The sequence below is a fragment of the Cydia amplana genome, chromosome 15, assembly GCF_948474715.1.
Source record: "Cydia amplana chromosome 15, ilCydAmpl1.1, whole genome shotgun sequence".
NCBI lineage: Eukaryota > Metazoa > Arthropoda > Insecta > Lepidoptera > Tortricidae > Cydia > Cydia amplana.
In genome coordinates, this window is record NC_086083.1 from 2,442,083 (window position 1) to 2,460,623 (window position 18,541).

An 18,541-nucleotide genomic window follows, 5' to 3' on the forward strand; every position below is an offset into this window, starting at 1 on the left:
GCAGGTTCAAGATGTGACGGATGACCTAAATAGCGTGAGCCTATGTTGCACCAAACCTGAGTTCCACTAGGTATAGCCAGGGTTCAGCATCAGCTCTATCTTGGGTACTGCTCTCCCAAGTGCTCATCAAGACGAGTCGGATGACCAAAACGGCGTTTGTCTATGTTGCACCAAACCTGAGGTCCATTAGGTACTGCCAGGGTTCAGCATCAGCTCTATCTTGGGTACTGCTCTCCCAAGTGCTCATCAAGACGAGTAGGATGACCAAAACGGCGTGTGTCTATGTTGCACCAAACCTGAGTTCCACTAGGTACTGCCAGGGTTCAGCATCAGCTCTATCTTGGGTACTGCTCTCCCAAGTGCTCATCAAGACGAGTCGGATGACTAAAACGGCGTTTGTCTATGTTGCACCAGACCTGAGTTCCATTAGGTACTGCCAGGGTTTAGCATCAGCTCTATCTTGGGCACTGCTCTCCCAAGTGCTCATCAAGACGAGTCGGATGACCAAAACGGCGTTTGTCTATGTTGCACCAAACCTGAGTTCCATTAGGTACTGCCAGGGTTCAGCATCAGCTCTATCTTGGGTACTGCTCTCCCAAGTGCTCATCAAGACGAGTCGGATAACCAAAACGGCGTGTGTCTATGTTGCACCAAACCTGAGTTCCACTAGGTACTGCCAGGGTTCAGCATTAGCTCTATCTTAGGTACTGCTCTCCAAGTTCTCATCAAGACGAGTCGGATGACCAAAACGGCGTTTGTCTATGTTGCACCAAACCTGAGTTCCACTAGGTACAGCCAGGGTTCAGCATCAGCTCTATCTTGGGTACTGCTCTCCCAAGTGCTCATCAAGACGAGTCGGATGACCAAAACGGCGTGTGTCTATGTTGCACCAAACCTGAGTTCCACTAAGTACAGCCAGGGTTCAGCATCAGCTCTAACATGGGTACTGCTCTCCCAAGTGCTCATCAAGACGAGTCGGATGACCAAAACGGCGTTTGTCTATGTTGCACCACACCTGAGTTCCATTAGGTACTGCCAGGGTTCAGCATCAGCTCTATCTTGGGTACTGCTCTCCCAAGTGCTCATCAGGACGAGTCGGATGACCAAAACGGCGTGTGTCTATGTTGCACCAAACCTGAGTTCCACTAGGTACTGCCAGGGTTCAGCATTAGCTCTATCTTAGGTACTGCTCTCCAAGTTCTCATCAAGACGAGTCGGATGACCAAAACGGCGTTTGTCTATGTTGCACCAAACCTGAGTTCCATTAGGTACTGCCAGGGTTCAGCATCAGCTCTATCTTGGGTACTGCTCTCCCAAGTGCTCACCAAGACGAGTCGGATGACCAAAACGGCGTTTGTCTATGTTGCACCAAACCTGAGTTCCACTAGGTACAGCCAAGGTTCAGCATCAGCTCCCTCTTGGGTACTGCTCTCCCAAGTGCTCATTGTGACGAGTCGAATAGCCTAAACGGCGTGTGTCTATGTTGCACCAAACCTGAGTTCCACTAGGTACAGCCAGGGTTCAGCATCAGCTCTATCTTGGGTACTGCTCTCCTAAGTGCTCACCAAGACGAGTCGGATGACCAAAACGGCGTTTGTCTATGTTGCACCAAACCTGAGTTCCATTAGGTACTGCCAGGGTTCAGCATCAGCTCTACCTTGGGTACTGCTCTCCAAGTGCTCATCAAGACGAGTCGGATGACCAAAACGGCGTTTGTCTATGTTGCACCAAACCTGAGTTCCATTAGGTACTGCCAGGGTTCAGCATGAGCTCTATCTTGGGTACTGCTCTCCCAAGTGCTCACCAAGACGAGTCGGATGACCAAAACGGCGTTTGTCTATGTTGCACCAAACCTGAGTTCCACTAGGTACAGCCAAGGTTCAGCATCAGCTCCATCTTGGGTACTGCTCTCCCAAGTGCTCATTGTGACGAGTCGAATAGCCTAAACGGCGTGTGTCTATGTTGCACCACACCTGAGTTCCACTAGGTACAGCCAGGGTTCAGCATCAGCTCCATCTTGGGTACTGCTCTCCCAAGTGCTCATTGTGACGAGTCGAATAGCCTAAACGGCGTATGTGTATGTTGCACCAAACCTGAATTCCACTAGGTACACCCAGGGTTCAGCATCAGCTCTATCTTGGGTACTGGTCTCCCAAGTGCTCATCAAGACGAGTCGGATGACCAAACGGCGTGTTTCTATGTTGCACCAAACCTGAGGTCCACTAGCTAGATAAAAATTACGGGCGCCTTTATAAAATTACGATATATTTTTGTTAATTGATAATTATCAATAATATTTTTAATTGTCATTAAAAATTGATTTAATTTTTAATGGTTTGTGAAGCATTAACCATTAATTCTTTTTAATTTTTAATGGTTCGAAATAAATTAATATTAATGCAAATTGATGTTAATGCGAATTGACAATTAATTTTCCTTCAATGGTTAATGGTTAATTCGAATTAACCTTTTCAATGGTTAATTTTTAATGGTAATTGGGATTAACGTTCGGCCAACACTGAGTACGGGCTAGTGCGATCTGTGTAAGATATAGCTGGTCAAGTAAATATTGTCAGTAAAAAAAGGCGCGAAATTCAAATTTCTGAGACGATATCCCTTTGCGCCTACTTTTTTCAAATTTGCCGCCTTTTTCTACTGAAAAATCTGCTTGACCAAGTATAGTTCCCAGATTTAAAAAAATGTTATTTAACAAAAAGTGTTTTAATGTAGCTATCAAGCTTTAAGGTGACGGTATAGGTGGGTAAATTTTCAGATTCTGTCAATTTACCCCATTTCACACACAAGCGCACTTCACGCACACTACCTCACTTTACTGGGACAGGTCATTGACCCATCAAGTTTTTTTAAGATTGCGTTTTGAGTTTAGTGTTAACCACTGACCTCTTTTGAGGAACAGAAACTGTAAAAACGTTCCATTGAAAGAAGAAAGAGAAACAATACATTAAATCTTGCTCTCCTTGTCTGTTCATGTCACACGTGACGTATTTAAATTCTAATTTAATTCATTTGATTGTTAACTATTTTCTGCATATTATGGCTTTGTCGAGATACGCGTTTTGTAAAGTTAAACCGAATAAACCCAGATGTCATTAAGTCAGATGTAAAATGTTATTTACTACTCTATACGGTTATTCATAAGGCGAAAAATCAATTCAATTAAAAATTTAAATAAATAAAGTTTCGGCAGGGTGGAAATTTAATTAAGGCCGACAAAATAAAATTTAATAATATATGTCGGCTGATGTACCCCTAAGATCTTTACAGATTTACTTGTACGAGTATCCTATATTCGCTATTTATTTTGCTATTAAATTTATAAAATTAAAATAAATAATTAAATATTATACTGGCATTCCACCGCTATTATTTCAGTGCTGAACTGATTATCTTCGATCGTAGCCTTGATGATGTAGTTGTACTTACACTTACGGCGGTAGGAGCGGCAATGAACCCCGCGCAGCGTAGAACGAGAGGTGCGTTGGGATAAGTGCATATACATATAATTCTTCGTGCGTCTGTCTGTCCGTCCGTCTGTCACAGTCTATTTTCTCCGAAACTACTGGACCAATTCAGTTGAAATTTGGCACACATATGTAAATTTGGCACACAAATGTAAATTTGTGACCCAAAGATGGACGTGTAACGTAAATAAAATGTATTTTAGAGAATTTGAAATACGGTAGCCATTTTGGGGGGGGGTAAATGAAAAAATTAAAAAATATGTTTTTTAAACTATATAGTGTTACATATCAAATAAAAGAGCTCATTGTAAGAATCTCAAACATAACTTTTTTTATAATTTTAGGATTAATAGTTCAGCAGTTATTCATGAAAATAGGCAAAAAATGATCATTCTCCGCCCACTTTCTCCGAAACAACTGGATCTAAAATTTTGAAAAAAATACACAAAGTACTTCTTTACCTATATATGTCAGGAAAATCTATAAGAAATGTGCAGTCAAGCGTGAGACGGACTTAATATACGGAACCCTTAGAATGCGAGTCCGACTCGCACTTGTTTTTGTTTAGCTCTTATTAGGTTTAAGGAGTTTTATGAGTGAAAAAAGAAGTTTTTTGTTTTATGTGCCCGCGTTATTGCCGATCGATTGTGTTTTAAACGATAATTAGACAAAAAAACTTGTTTTTCACCCAACGAATATAGATCCCCATGACACATCTTCCAAGTCGCCTTTGGATAGGCTTAATTTTAAAAATAATTGAAATAATGTTCTATATCATTCATACTTGCAAAAAAAGACTAAAAATAATTTACGTGACCAATGCTTATTATTAGTAAATATCTTACAATTTAATATCTGATATATCACACGATACAAAAAAATGGCCGCAAAGTTAAAAGTTTATTTATTTACGTTACTAGTCCATCTTTGGATCACCGACTCTTTGTCATATGTGAAAAATGTGTACCAAATTTCAATTGAATTAGTCTATTAGGGGCAGACACACGAGTGATCTTAAAAGGGATTTTTTTCTTGAATGATTTGTATGTACTTACCCCAACGCACCTCACGTTCCACGCGGCGCAGCGTAATCAGTAAGTACCTAATAATTAGTGTCCGACCGAAACACAAATTTCTGTATATATAAATATTGTTGTCCTACTTGCTCGCCAACTTTTGGTCTTTGTCACATAGTTTAGTTTCATAATACGAAGTACTATTTCGTATGTTTCGGCCAGGCCGAAAGATTCGGCCGTTTTTTGGCCGAAACCGAAACTACGGCCGAAACATGATTTTATGGCCGAAACCGAAACCGAAACCGAATCTTCGGTCGGACACTACGAATAATCACAATGGTCTTAAGTACCACAGACCCTACTGTCGCTTAAGTCCTTTATGCCAATCTCTGCCTATTAGAACTTATAAAAAAAAAAGAAACCGAGTAATTATATCCAACTACCGAACCTGCTTACAAATTTTCTCGAGATATTTGAGAAATGTGATATGCAAAGGAGAACATTCGAACAAACGAAAGTATTTTTGCCCAAGCTGAAACGGAGACCTTCGCCTACGCTCGGTCAGTGATGGTTTAGGTACAGTCAGCTGCAGGTCACCCCTGCATAGAAGATTGTATGCAGGGGTGGTACCTTTTCTCTGCAGCTGACTGTACACCTATAAAAAATTGTTGTACCTGCTACAATTTTATACCGGTACCGTACTTTATATTTCAACAGGTATAGTACCTTCAAAACGAAGCGGTATTGATAAATAATAACGGTACCGTACCGCCTATAAATAATAATAATAATTCAGCCTATATACAGGGTGGTCCAAACCTTGACGTCCAAAAATTTTTTTTTAGATTCCTCACGTCGTGGGCTATCAGAATATACCCCATGTACGAGTATGTTAGCCGATTTTTCGTAGTTATCGAGTTATGATTTTTTTTTACTTTTAACTTTTCATATGAAATTCCGGGGTTCCCATACAGAGTGGCTAAAAAATAACTGCATTTCCGTTGCCAGGGAGGTTTTGGGATTATACTGAGCAACTTTTACAATGGGGCCAACCCCGAAACCGCGAAAAAAAATTACCCTTCCATATAGTGATGGGTAGGACATCAATTTAAAATGAGTTTGTATGAGTACCTCATTTACTAAAATGAGGTGTAACAATGTCTTACTTCAAATGAGGTGAAGTACTAGCATATTTTCAGCGTCGACTATTCCATTAATTCCAACGGCGACAAAAATATTTAATGTATATACATATTTATGTATTCATCACTTCCTTTATAAATAAATAAATAGTAACATTTAATTGGAGTGCAATTCTGGAGGTTAAGAATAGAACTTTTAGGAGAAAGATAATTTTAGAATCAAGTAAAATGAATAGAGGAGTGAAGTAAGACATTTTTGCGGTACGAAGTACTGCGACAAATTAACAAAATGAGTGGTACAAATGAGGTGCCTCACGAGTGAGCGACTCAACACTACTTCCATAGAAAATGGACTAGCCAAAATGTATAAAAAGCCAATTTTTTTTTCGCGATTTCGGGGTTGGTCCCATAATAAAAGTTGCTCAGTATAATCCCAACACCTCCCTGGCAACGGAATGCAGTTATTTTTCAGCCACTCTGTATGGGAACCCCGGAATTTCATAGGAATAAGAATAAGAATAGAATAAGAATAAGAATTGTTTATTGCCACATACATGAACATAAAATAGAGTTAGAATTACTTACATAATAAAATAAAACAGTTGTTATCATATACAAAACAAAAGTGAGAAGATCTTTGTATTAGGCACAGGGTTCCAGTCTCAGCGTGTGCCGGGCCTAGGTGCCCGGCGCTGGTTTTCAGACCGGTCCCAGACTAAGGACGGTCGGAGAATATTACCTACATAGGAAAAGTTAAAAGCTTAAAAAATCATAACTTGAAAACTACGAAAAATCGGCTAACATACATATGGGGTACATTATGATAGCCCACGATTTTTGGACGTCACGGTTTGGACCACCCTGTATAGACAATAATCTCAACGCTAGCCCAATGCGGATTGGGGACTTCACACACAGCTTTGAATTTCTTCGCAAATGTATGCACTACGAGTATGCAGGTTTCCTCACGATGTTTCCTCCTTCACCGAAAAGCTAGTGGTAAATATCAAATGATATTTCGTACATAAGTTCCGAAAAACTCATTGGTACGAGCCAGGATACCAATGAGTTTTTCCTTACCGCTTATACCGTAAAAAAATAATGCAGTCTCTGCTTTGCACGATTATTGTGTGCACATAATTCTTATAATCACCGAAACATACATACCTCTACGCACAGAATGTCATTGAAATAAAACATTGTTTTTTATAGTAAATTAATATAGCATTCGATTTATACACATAACAATAAGCAGGCCAGGCCGCAGCGATATTGGCCTGTAAGCTTCATCTCGGTCTCCAAATCCGCAAAACTCGCTGGTACTAAATGCTGGTCTTGCCGTTATTAATTATCTTGATTCTTGAAGATTATCAGAACAGCACGTTACGTAATCGCATACATAGACGGAACGAACGTCAACAAAGTAGGTGTAGACACTGCAAGTCTTTAGGTATTAAACGAATTACGCTTCGTATTAATAGATGAGTAATATTTAAATGAACATATAATATTCTCTAACATAAATACAAGATTACAATTAATTGACATCAAAAGTCATTGACGTACAGAAGTCATATACATTTTTATAATGACGCAAAATTGATACCAGCATAATGAAAATCAATCCCAATCAGTAAAACGAGTCTTTAAACTTTTTTCATTTTAAGCGGGTTTTGAAGGAACAAGTTACTTAAATTCGATTGTAATCGTATTGTTTTAGGATAATTTACTGCTGTTTTCGACCGTTACGACCCGTAAATAACAACAACTCACATTTAAAATTTGACTGGAGCTCGACGTGATTATATTTATTTACCCTATTTTATGAAATACAATTTATCTACTGGTATACATTTTCGTATGCGTATATGATGAAATGTCTTTATTAATGTCAAAAACGAGCTATGACGATGTACACGTCTGCTTCGATGCAAGGCCAACGGCCATCTGACTCGAAGAAGAGTTTTGAGTGATGTCGTCAATGTATGGAAATTATACGAAAGTTTACATTTGGGATTGAATTTCTGTGCTGTATTTGTGAGTAAAAATATAAGTAGATAATAATCTGGTAGTTTAGTTATCTAGCCTTCAAAATCCCACAACAACTCAATTACTGTCAAAGACAAAACTGTAATGCGTCTTGCTCAAACGGAACTCCATATTTTGATTTTTGGACACTTTTAGTGTCGATTTGTAGAGAATTACAGGAAATAAAAAAAAATATGGCGTGAAGAGCCGGTACACGGCTTCTTCGTGAACAGATTTGCGTATAATTTAATGCAGTTATTAATCATTCATTGAACAAATTGATTGCACAAAGTGAGGTCTAAATCGAAAACGTCATATACCGTCCCCTTAAATAACGTTTTACAAAATCTATGCTAAGATCGTGTTTATTTGGCTTGTATTGTAGCAAAACAAAGAGAACTAACTTGAAGTTTCTGAAGTACCTGATGACTACGTAACTTTCCCATATTGTTGATGCATAGTTCACAACTCCACATATTAATACAGGGCAAAGAGAATAGAGTGTATAGAGAGTTACTGTCATGGTAAATTATGTAGCCATAGTACATGTATTGCCATCTCTCGACAGAAGATTAAAACTGTTAGAACGCCATTTGACTTTGATCCTAATCCTTGCACTGGTGTGTGTCAATTTCTTTAATGTCAAAAATTAACGCCATCTACTCGACAGTAGGCTAAAGGTAATGGCGCCATCGCTCGAAAAATTGCACCTTAACTTTGGCTTAGTCTCGAGTAGATGGCGTTAATTTTTGACATTTAACAAATTGACACATGCTGGTATCAGTGAAAGAATAAGGATCTAAGTCAAATGGCGTTCTAACAGTTTTAATCTTCTGTCGAAAGATGGTAGTAAATTTATTGTACATTGCTACATAAAATTTACTTTGACAATCCGCCTCTATTTCAAATTATCTTTGGTCCAGGAAAACCTTAAGGCGCACATTCATGTTAAGTAGTCCTTGTAAGCTTTGAGAGAAATGTTTAAATTAGCTGTACTCTGGTATTGAGGAAAAATATCAAAAGTGCGACCAAAATCAGAATGATGTCAAGTGTTCCCTATACGAGTAAGAAAGTAGGTACCCCTATTGAATTAAAATGTAATTTGTAATTGCGTATTATTATTTATATTCTTTTTGCTTTTATTATTCTATTTTTTATATCCTGAATACAGCTTTTTGTATTTTCACAGTCCCCTTATTTTTGGTACATTCAAGTGGCCGTTATATGAAGCAGAACACGCACGCAGCACGGTTTTTCATTTGCAGTCTGCCTCTTTCGCACACATGAAATGTTCATATACGAGTACGTTATAGCTTCCCTTTTGCACGCTTCAATTGTTTAATCGACGATTGTTTAATCGTAGTACCACCTTCTTGACATTACACAACAGCAGAACCCCTAGTGTAAATTTCATTCGATTGCGTGACAAGCGTTCGCATTATATGTCTATTTTTGTAAGGGATTTTGAACAGCGCGCCAAGCGGGACGCTTTGGAAACTCAAAATCCCATACAAAATGACACTTAGAGCAAACGCGTACGTCACGTCGCGCTATCGAATGAAATTTACACTAGGGGTACAGATCGAACAAATATTTTTAGAGACGAGAAACTGTATTGGTTTTCTTATACGTCTGTCCATTCTGAATCCCCACCGATCTAAATGCAATTTGCACCTCAATAAAAATCGGATCCTAATCAAATAAGATTTTGTAGCACAATGTATTTCACTTCGCTTTCTCCAGTTCAAATATTTGAACTCTATTTGGTTCAGTGCTTCTCACGACAAACTTGACGTTAAACATGATTGGATAATATTTTCTCTTTATCTAAATATTAATTTAAGACTAATTTAAAAACAAAACTATCAGTGTCTCTTTCAGCACCCATTTTCTTTACCATCAAATTATCGGTTAGTGGCATTTACAACTAACCTTTAAGCTGTATCATGTGATTACGAAATGTTATGGAAAGAGAAGACTTCTATTTTAGTAATTACAATTTGAACTGACCCACATTCTAATTTTTCCATAGTGGCACTTCCGGACTGATCATTGAAGGATGTTTCCTCACGATGTTTTCCTTCACCGAAAAGCGACTGGTAAATATCAAATGATATTTCGTACATAAGTTCCGAAAAACTCATTGGTACGAGCCGGGGTTCGAACCCGCGACCTCCGGATTGCAAGTCGCACGCTCTTACCGCTAGGCCACCAGCGCTTCAAATCAACATGAAAGATCAAATATAAAAGTATTCGTAATTAAACATAATCTCAGCGTTATCTTTCTAATTAATAAGCACAAAAGCGTATGCAAGACGGTTATAACGAGGTCAATCCCGGGAACGTTAAGTTTGAGTGTTAGGAACGGCCGTAATTCCGGACTAAGTGTCAGTTAGCGTCGAAAACGTTGCCAATTAGCGTACCTTGCCTTTTACTGCTCGTACTCAAACCGGTTTGAATTTTAAAGTTCTAGTCCGTCACGTGTTAAAGGCTCGTTTTAGAAGGCAGGTAATTGAAAGCAAAGCTTTGCCCATGCAGAAGTTTGATTTTGTGAATGATTCATTTTGTTTACACAAGGCATTACTTGAAATATTTACCTATTTTGATTGAATTAGGACTTTTTGTTCTGTTAAAGTACGAGTAAGCAAACTTATATACATTTTAATGTTTAAATTACCGAAGGGTTGGATATTGAATCTGATTGGGTCTGATATTGTAAAAATAAATTAATAACAATTGCAAAAACGTAACAAAGAGTTTTACTTACCAATGACTATTATATACTAAAATGTGTTTCAGTGTTCCTTTTGTATGACTTTCACTAAATAATCAAAATTAATACCGACACTATATAACATGTAGTTAACTAAATGAGATAAAAATTTACGAAAAAAGGTTTGTATAGAATAGATATTCCCAGTACAGAAAAAACCGTCCGACTTCTTATTACGTGCAAAATATTTGATGGGATACTTTTTCTACTTCAAATATCTACATTTATAAAATTGTTAAACATCACCAAGTTCTGGAATCAAATTCCATTCACACTAGGCAAACATAATAAATACGAGATTAGCAAACACATAATTCACGTCCCTTTCCCGTACATTAAACAGACATTAAACAACAATTAGCTAAGACTGCCGGTTGATAAGTGAAGTTTGACTTATTACTTGTCGTCATTTATCATCTGGGTTTTACACGAGGCTTTTGTTTAATAATTTCGACATCACTCATATGGTTGATGTGGTATGTTCTCAATCAAGGGAAACATTCTCATGACAAGATCTGGGGGGTTAGCCCAGAGATTTAGGATGACACTTAGGCACGCTTATAACATTAGATGAGTGCAAAAGAGGACTACAAATGAAAAAAACGTGACCACTTCTGCGGCCGCTTAAGTGTACCAAAACATAAAGTGACTACAAAAAACAAAAAGCTATATTCAAGGAATACGGTGGTCGAATTTAAACTGTGAGACATACTTACGGTGGTTTATATCTTGGTATTTATTGTTACAGAAGCAAATAATTTACACAGTCGCATACCTATGGTTTCTGAGTTCAATACTTCCAATGACACTTGACATCATTGCGTTCATTTATTGCGTAGGAGACCTTAATCTAGTGCCAAAAATACATCTTAACACATTTAACTGCCAGCGACTCGCTAGGGGAGTTCACTGTTCGTAGGCGCTTTTCGCTACATACGGTTTTTCCCGTGTTATCGGCTACGCTCGTAGCGCGTAGCTCGCGCTGGCACTGAATGTGTTAAGCACACATACAAGTTACCATAAATAAAATGTGGGTAAGTAAATAAGCTACAGATCTTGTTCATGCTTATTCAGAACTGCTTTTCATCAGGCAGCATCTATGTCGTATTTCATGATATAAAATAAATATTCTACATTATTAAACATAACTCCCGAGGTACAAAATTCAGGTTACATTCCCCGTTGAAATACCAACGTGAATCAGCAAACAAACCTTGGATTCTATCTTTTTTCGTGTACCAAAAGTCAGCTCGCGTTTTTGTTTCTCTTTGAACTGACAGCCTACATTAAAATGGCGCGATGTTAATAAATTGTCACCACCTTTGGGAGATACTTCGTCTTTTTTTCTATTTCACAAATATTTATATTTGAGGAAAATGGGAGATTAGATTATAATATGATGTTTGAGGATAAATTATATTTTTTTCCAAAAGTTTGTCGTCGTATAAAAATTACCATAATCTTCCTTCTTCGTTTTCCAAAAAAAAAATCGGCATATTTATCGTCATGAGGCCCTATATGTACAGAGTGTACTATTATGACACGCCTCAAGGAGCTATTATCTGGGTGACCGAGCTTCGTTCGGAAAACATAAAAACTCGAAAATGCGCGTTTTCCCAGAGATAAAACCTAACTATATCGGTTTTTCGCCCCCAAAAACCCCCATATAGCAAATTTCATCGAAATCGTTAGAGCCATTCCCGAGATCCCCGAAATATATATACATATAAATAAATAAATATGCAAGAATTGCTCGTTTAAAGGTATTAGATTAGATATGACCATAGTTCAAAAAGTGAGTAGGTACGCTCAAAAACCAGGGCCCCTATTCGAGATGTACAACTTTCAGATTTTGCGTCCACTTTAATTCAACAGTTGATTGAATCGCATGTTCATCAACTGCGGATAATACGAGTATCATTTGGTACAATCCATAATTCAACAAAAATCAACTTTGTTTTATTACTCGAATTTAATGGATTGCTAATGTCACATTTTGATACAGGAGTGTTTCGATTCGACGGGAGTTCAACACGATAGGTACGTCAAACGTCGCTTGTCGAATATCCCTCCTGCCTTGCATTCGTTGACTAGTAAGCTTATTAACTACTAAATAAAGGGAAATAAGACCAACCCATTGCTCCCACTCCAATTCCGGATAGTTCGGATTGGGAAATATTAAATTCTTCTAGCCGTGTGAGCACAGTAATTTGGTCGGAACTAAAGGAACAAGTTACAAACGAAACGCTATCCAACCCACTCCTCAATTACATTTGTTTCAAACTGCCTTTCTTCGACCTTATTCAGAAATGAAAGTTGCTTTTCGATACCGCACCAATTCAATGTGAACATCAGTGGTTCACGTTCATATTATGCATAGGTATCGACACTAGAATTTTATTGAAGCATTGAAAAACAAAATCATTTACATAGTGAGAGTGAGATTTTGAAACTAGTGTAATTTTTTCGTACCTATAGCAAGTTGAACTGCAAGAAGGATCAAATTTTCCTCAAGGTTTTTTTTTGGCTTAATATCGTGCATTTAAGTCTCATTAATTAAATACTGTTTTTACGATTAGTACCCTATGCAGCTGTGTGTGTGACCATTCACCTCAACTCTCCTGGGGCCTTACCGTGATGTCCTTATTGCGTTTCTGTTTAGGACCTAAACTGAATCGCTAATGGACGGAGCTATGCGACTTATATAGCTCCGTCCTTAAACGATTCATTTTAGGTCCTAAACAGAATCGCAATAAGGACATCATGGTAAGGCCTCTGCTAATACTTATAGATTGAGCAAGTGCAAGAAACGAATTTAATTTTAATATAATTTTGATATACGCGAGTTACTTGAGAATAAGGCTTCCTTGGGCTCGCTAACTCGAAGGCTGTGCCTGTGGCTTTACGCTACATTGCGTTTCTAACTTATTTAAAATGTAACAAAGTAACTATTTGCCATTTAGTATCGATTCCGTTCCGTATTAATTGTTAGAACAAAGAGGCAGTGGGTTGAATTTGGGAGGATTGAGAACATTTTCGATCTTTAAAAGCAGATGCTACAAATAAAATGTAGGTACTTATTAGTTTTGAAATTGAAATTAAGATCACACACAGAGTTTAAAAAACAATACAATGGCAATAAACAGATATACAATAAATAGCAATTAATAAAATAAACATTCGTGTTAGTCGTTTGTGTACTAATGGATTATGAGTCTAATAATTTTTCTTATTTTACTTATTAATAGGTACTTATTTATTCTATCAATAGATACATATTTGGATTGGATTATTTCGATCTCGCAATAAGAATGCTATTGATGTAACAGAAAATTGGGTCACTATAATATTATAACTTCGAGATTCCAAACGAAAAATTCTTATTCTTTCTCTTTGTTTTGTCTATTTATCCCAAATAAATTTCTCCTGTGAAAACTATTTGAAAGTTATCAATTGTCCAGAACGTCCACAAATAAAACCTGGGAGATATTTACGAGAGCCAAATACTGGAAAATAGTAAACAATATAAATCACTTACCGTAGAGTTTTTGGTGAAAATATTTTCGATTTTCTAAAAACATTGGAAGCGTTTTGTTTGTTTGAGTTCTGAATCGTATTTCATAGCATTCAATACTTAAAGTGTGTAGAAATTTGAGCCTTATTACATCTTCTTGTGAAGTATGGTTTCGCTCATCAGTTTCAATGGCAGTGACCGACATTATTAAGGTTCATTTTCTTTTGTGTGCGCTAATACAGTTCGTTGTGAGTTGCTCTTTAACGCCCTTTCTTTTTGGCAATAAAACGGACCTTCTTAAGTGTAAGTCGGCTAGCTTAGACTATTTTTAGCGACTAACGAAGAAGAAAGTCATGTTTTTTGTGTCTTTTTTGTCATTTTGTACGTCCATTACGCTGCCCCACCACGTACAATAGCCATAAAAACCGTTAGAAAACACATTCAATTGTGTACTGTATTTTCGTGCAATAAATTCCAAATTCAAAATGGTTTGGCAACAGCTATATTGGTTGTTATGTGTTGAGGGTACGTAAAATTTATATCTAGAAACTTTTAATACACCGTAAACTTTTAGAACCCAATCTATCAAGTACCATGTATTTACAGAAATCTATTTTCAAAGCATTTAGGGGTCAACAAACCGCGTTTTGTGAGCCATTTATGACTTATTAGAAGACCAGTTGCAGCTCTTATAGTTTGTCTAAATATGTAAGTACCAATATTACTTAATATTGATCAATCGCTCTTTTAAAGCCCGAATCTTATTTCTACTGCCATAGGCTCTTTTTCTTAAAAGTTTGGTGATCTCTGGCTGGCCTAGCCGCTGACGAAAAATGTTATGAATCATAGACACTCCTTCTTATTTACGAGTCCTTCATTTTAGCTACCCATTTGTCTAATTTATCATAGTTCCACAGTTAGTAATCACTGAATCTATCTGCAAAGCTATTTTCCAAACAATACCAGCTGAGGCTTCAACTAATTCCCATTTGTAGGCCAGATTTCCTATTTAATACCAACGTTTATTACAGATAAAGTCTAAATCACAGACGAGGGACTACAAAATCATTTCACAGATAATATCAGATCTGTGAATATAGCTTTGTTTTGCCTATTTTGCGACAAGTGATCAAAATATGTTCATATTTTGCGGTTTTATGCACTGTTTCAGCTTTGTTCTGAAATGTAATTACGGTTTTGGTTAATGTATATTAAATAGGCAATATAAAGTAGACTTATATCGACCGGGATATGAACCGTGATTACCTTTTGTATTGTTTTCGAGCTCGATATAAGTCTAGTGAAACTAATCGTGAATCATTCAAAACTATAATTATGAAAGAAGTTATTGGTTATTGGGGACAAAGGGAAGCTTAACATAAATAATTCACAACTGACATAATTACGTAAGATAAGCCACTCAATGTATCTCAGGATATTTATAAATAACCAATTTATAGGAGGTACTTATATGATGATTATGTTTATGATGACACCTCCACACTTTGTTCTGTTCTATTCTGTGCGAAGTTAGCTTAGATGGACTCTATTGCTTATATAAAAAAGCCCTCATCTTATAGCCTCTTGAGACCCAGAAGCATTTATTTTGTTTTTTTAATTTGGAACCCTTAGTTACTCAATGAAAGTTCATAATATTTTTGGAATATGTACAAAAATTTGTACGCACCCTGCGGACAAATTTGTCGTCATAGATATAGGAAGCTAAGCTAATAGCCACTGCAAACCGATCAGTCACCCAAATGACTCAAATTATACAGGACACGACGGCTATTTGTAAACAGATCAATTGTGCGGCCAGCCGGCTCGAGACAAGACATCAGTCCTTGATGGCCGGATATTGTACATCTGTAGTTAATTTATACCAAATAGTTTTTTACTTTTGAACGAGTACCATGTAGATATAGGTGAAATATAGTTGGTAATTAATGAACAACTATTACTACGAGTCCTAATCCTGAAGTATCCTAAAAATATCTGCAGGCGAAGTATGGATGGCTTTATTTGGGCAATTTTATTTAAAGTTGTCCCCTACACTTTTTTTTTACTCAGAATCACGAGCTCTTTCTATCCTAATAGGAGAAAAAAAGTGTCCCAAGGTTTTTATTTCCATTCCGTTACCATTTTTCATAGACTTTATATGGGGGTCACGGAATGGAAAGGTCGAAAAATGTATGGAAATTTTGGGACACAAGAAATAACATAAAAAAATCCCAAATTTGCAAAAAAAAGTGTAGGGGACAACTTTAAATAAAATTTAATGGCCCATTTACGTGATAACATAAGTGTCACTCAATAACACCACGCGATTGAAATAGACATTGTCTTTATCACGTTGTCACAGAGACAAACACGGCCATCATATCTGTACTGCTTTTTCATACGTTTCAGTGAATCATATTTTAATGTACCATCCGATCCGAAAAACGGAGAAAATAATCACTGCTTCGGGCATGATTGGAACTTGCAACCTTTGTGAACATCTTGCCCGAAGCGATGAATATTAAAAAAAAATCTTTAATGTAAAAATTGATACAGAACAAATTAAAAATATAATCCATTCAAATTAATTGACATCTACGAGTAAAATTGACGACCAATTAAGAAATTGGCACAGAAAGACCACATTACCCCACGGAATTAGTTTGCCGTGCTCATGGCAAGAGCTCCTTTATTCGGCCCAGAATTAATTCGCTAGTGTGTCCTAATTGGATGCAGTTTAAACACCGCTTGTTTGCTGGTTTATTTATTTTTTACCTGTTGCGAGAGCGTTAATGGAACATTTTTTGTTTTCATTTTTCCAGTTTTTTTTTTACATTTGATTTTCTGGCAATGGACGTTTTAAATCTTTACGACATAGGGCTTAAATTAAAATCTATTCTCATACGTTTCGACTGCTATGAAATAGTCGATAAATAGTCGTCTGTCGTCTATGAAATAGTCGTCATTTTGTATGATTTTGTGATTGATCCCAAGAGAAAAGTTGTCCAGTATGGACATCTTCATCACCTTTTGTCGTTCGGGTCATTACCCTGTCACCACTGTATTATCTTCAAAGCATAAGCATATAAAACCCTCATATACCTGTCGGCCTGTATTTTTTATGATAAAGTGTTAGGCAGGCAGTAGACCAAAGCACAGTCTACAGCGATTTTGATAGCCCAGAGCAAGTGTTATTTTTAACGTCAAACTTCTATGAGATTATGACGTATAAATAACACTTACACAGTCACTGTAGCGCACTGTCAAAATCGTTGCAGAGTTATCTTGGTCTAATTCTACTGACATTTGACCCATCATTAAATGTTACTTCATTTTGACCCTTGATTACTCAAACACCTCTTAACACCCTATAAGAGTAACCACTAAGCCGAACAGGGTAAATACGGTTACACAATTAACTTTCCCATTGAAGCCCTATTAATCTTGTCGTGGCCACTCTTTCGAACGGTGTGGTAACGAAGTGGCTAGCGTTGGAAACTAATTTAATTCTGAGATCAAATTCTGTTCGGTGTATCGTGTGTTTAAGAGCTGATAAAATAAAATAATAGCGTAATAAAATAGGACAACAATACGTGTTGACAAAAAATATAATTTTTCTCAAAAATGGACGGCAAAGTCGACGTTACCGGTTAAAAAATAGGACGCGAAGTGCGTAGTTTATGGTTAGTCAAAACATTTTAAAGTTAAAAACATTGCAGTCTCGATTTCGGGACTGCAATGTTAATAATACAAATTCCATTATTTGTCGAGTTCTAAACTTTTTAAAAGTTGAAATGACCATATCAAATGAAGGCATAGGTCCATTAAACAGCCAAGTAGATGATCAGTACTTATTATTATAATGTTGGTCCCGCGATTATTTAGGTGTCTCAAATAGGTTGGCGTATTTTCAGCAGAAAAATACACTTCTATTTTTTTTTCAATGCGGCAAAGTAAATCTTTTTAATGGTTTTACTTTTTTCTGTGAACGTTGCTTCTGTACAATATTTCTATTATATTTACATTTCTTGCACCATTTTTGAGAAAAGCACTAAGCTTCGGATTCAATTAAACGACTCTCAAGGTCGTCCGTTTAAAACGAATGCTCAGCCAGCAAGTAGCTACGTCCGAGCCTCGACAATAATGTACTATTGTATTAATTGGAACTAATCATAATTATTTATTTGTTCTACGAACCGTTTGAAAGCTTTATGATTAATGGAAGGTTTACCTGTATTTAAAGGCTATTTTTAGATACATTAATTAGAGTTTAACTTAATGATCAAAATTAAATCTCATAATCTCCTGGCTTCAGAGATTGAACAAAATTAATTGGCGTTTACTCTAAGATAACGGTTTTATGATTTAAATGTTAGCCGACTTCTCATTGCGATTAGCGAGTGAATTAATTATTTGAGGATAAAAGTTTATATTGATTACTTAACAAATTGTAGACTTATAATATGTCTGATCGCAAATTAAGAAGTTCTGTGACATTTCATTCAATTGGGTATCGTAGCGATAGAAATTAAGTTGAATTTGTAACTTAAAAAAATAAGATTAAACCAATACAGTTATTATCATTT

At 36.7% G+C, this 18,541-nt stretch overlaps 1 protein-coding gene across 2 annotated transcripts in view; it reads left to right on the forward strand.

Annotated features, from left to right (window-relative positions):
- Positions 1-18,541, forward strand: part of LOC134654437 (leucine-rich repeat-containing protein 24-like) — a 102,753-nt gene that overhangs the window by 81,586 nt on the left and 2,626 nt on the right. The window lies entirely within an intron of this gene.